General features: G+C 31.9%; 1 protein-coding gene across 1 annotated transcript in view; it reads left to right on the forward strand.

Moving 5' to 3' along the window:
* CPNE8 (copine 8) overlaps nt 1-2708 on the forward strand; it is a gene marked incomplete at its 5' end in the record, with an annotated part of 196650 nt that overhangs the window by 65255 nt on the left and 128687 nt on the right. The gene's annotated exons all lie outside the window — the stretch shown is intronic.

Consider the following 2708-nt stretch of genomic DNA (forward strand, 5'->3'; position numbering starts at 1 on the left):
AAGCTCCACTCCAATCTATCACCAGGGAGCTGGTATTAGGGGCTCAAGTAGAAAGTAAATGTTTTGAGAATGATAATGGCAACAAATGTACAAATGTGCTTGACAAAATGGATGTATGTATGGATTTTGATAAGAATTATATGAGCCCCCAATAAAATGATTAAGAAAAAAAGATTTTGTAGAGGAGCTGATACCAAGAGCTCAAATAGAATATAAATGTTTAGAAAATAATGATGCCAACATATGTACAAATGTGCTTGATGCATTTAATGTAAGGACTGCTATAAGAGCTGTCAGAGCCCCCCAGTAAAAATGATTTTTTTTAAAAAATTCTATTTTTTATTCCAAAAAAAGAGAGAAAAGGTAGTGACGTAGCTTCCAGCATCACAACAACGTTCAAACTACTACTGTACAACAAATGATAGATGAGTTAAGATTAAGAAATATAATATTGGGAGTCTATATACTAGTAGGGTTATCTTTGTTTGATAACCTAAATAAAAATATGTATATATATTTATAGAACAATAACAATGTAGTATTGATATCAATGTGTTTATTTTTATGTTATTATTTTAGAGGGATTCCAGGGAAGAAATGTGGTACTATCATACTTACAGCAGAGGAATTAAATTGTTGCAGGGTAAGTACAAATTTCTTCAGTTTAAAAAGTATTACCAATGCTTCTCTTAAATGACATTTCTTTTAAAATATTTTCAAACTTAGTTTTCAGATAATTTTAGCACAAAAAAAACCAAACCCACCTGTTATATAATTCTAAAATTAACAACACCAAAAATCAGTGTAGATATTTAGCCATTTGTATAAATTCTAACCAGAGAAACTGCATTTTATGATCGAAAAAAGATAGTAGATTATTTTAGCAATATTTTTTTAAGAATAGAAATTTTAAAATTAAAAACCAATGTTAACATCCTCTTTTTTGGCATTCTGATTAAGAATTGTCAGTTGCAGTTCAGTTCTGGGACAGATTTTGAAGATTTATATGTGAATAATAAAGATAATTTGTAATTACTTAAGCGTAGCTTCTTCGTATAAAATACTCTTGCTTTTCATATTTCTAATTAAATCACGTCAGAATTTCTCTGATTCCATCTCTTGTTCACTTCAGTTAATTCCATTCGAAAGGGCCAGCTACCCCTTGAGCTAGGAATGTGACTACAGTACTAGGAGGTCATGGACTGTGTTTTCAGAAAACTGCTATTTTTAGTTGCCATTTGCTGACTCATGTTCAATGATTTGACTGTCATCAAAAACGGAGGTAGTAATCGTGATGACGCTCCACGTGAGAGGTAATGATGACTCTGAATCTACACGCCATATAGCGTGTTGTATGTGGCCCCATGGTCTTGGGGGAATTATTTCCAGGGTGATACTGTGAAGATTCCCCTAGATTACATCTCTAGGGGTCTGTCTTTTCCATGTTCTGCTTAATGATTTTAGGAACAAAGAATAGTTGAATAGTTTAATGTGTAGAATAAAAAATAATTTTGTATCAAGATCCATAATTTATTTTGTTACCTCAATTTGTAATTTTAATTTTCAGAGTTTTTCATTGGACAATTGCTGTGGATTTATATGGACAATATGACCAACACTATATTGTATTTTAATTGATTACATAATTGTATAATAGGAGGAGAAAAAAAGAGTGAAATAATGATAGAAAACAGGAACAAGCTATGGAGAGGGTTAAAATAAAGCTATTAAAGTAGCTCAGAAAGGCCTTCAAATGAACACTTCTCCAATCCTCTTTTTTCCATTATCTTTGGGGAAGCCACAGCTGTCTAGTCTCCATTGTCTTGTCTCTGACCTGCCCCAACCCTACCAGCAGTATGAATAACACTGCGAGAGATCATCAGACTGCAGTGGAGTTTTTGTTTTACTGCTAATTTGTATTTCACTTAACAAGTCTCCCCCTGAATTTTTCTTTCTATATTTATAGTTTATGGCCACATATGTACAAATAGGCTTGATACAATTGATGTATGGATTGTTATAAGAGCCCCCAATAAAATGAGCTTTTAATTTAAAAAAAAGTGGAACAGACACTAGACTATGTAGAAATTTAGCTATGATTACCTTTGACCCTACCATCACATCTGCTACTAAAATGTATACTGGAGGCATTTTATATATATATATATATATAAATAAAATTGCCTGTAAAAGGTCATGTAAATTTTTATACTCTTAATTTTTAGCTTAAATGGTACAGTGATATCTTTTAATTATTTTACCTAATAAGATTGTTTATAGTTTTTGTCCCCCTGCTTGTGTGGATGTGTGGGTGTGCATGTTTTACATACTGAGGTAAGAAAAAAGTTGTTCATGGCCAATAAGAGACACATTCTTCATGTTGACCTGAATACTTTGGTCATGATCTTGAGTTCATCCTGATGAGTCTGTGTAAATCTACCAATAAACATGTCTTATCAGTTCATTTTCAAGGTGATATTGAAAGACCAAGGGGACAGGTTGCCTACTAAATATCTTCCCTTGTATTATCTTGATTGGAAAGATGTGACAAATTCTTCTAAAGCTTTCATGTCTTTGAAATGAAAACTGGTACTTAATGACCTAGATCTCCTTCTTCCCCCTTTCTACTGTTAAAGTGCTAAGAATATTTGGATTTAATAGAAAATATATATTAAATACTCAAAAAATGTAGGTAACTTAATTTTAAT

This window comes from Echinops telfairi, unplaced genomic scaffold (assembly GCF_000313985.2).
Source record: "Echinops telfairi isolate 266 unplaced genomic scaffold, ASM31398v2 ScPeMD7_7406;HRSCAF=8444, whole genome shotgun sequence".
NCBI lineage: Eukaryota > Metazoa > Chordata > Mammalia > Afrosoricida > Tenrecidae > Echinops > Echinops telfairi.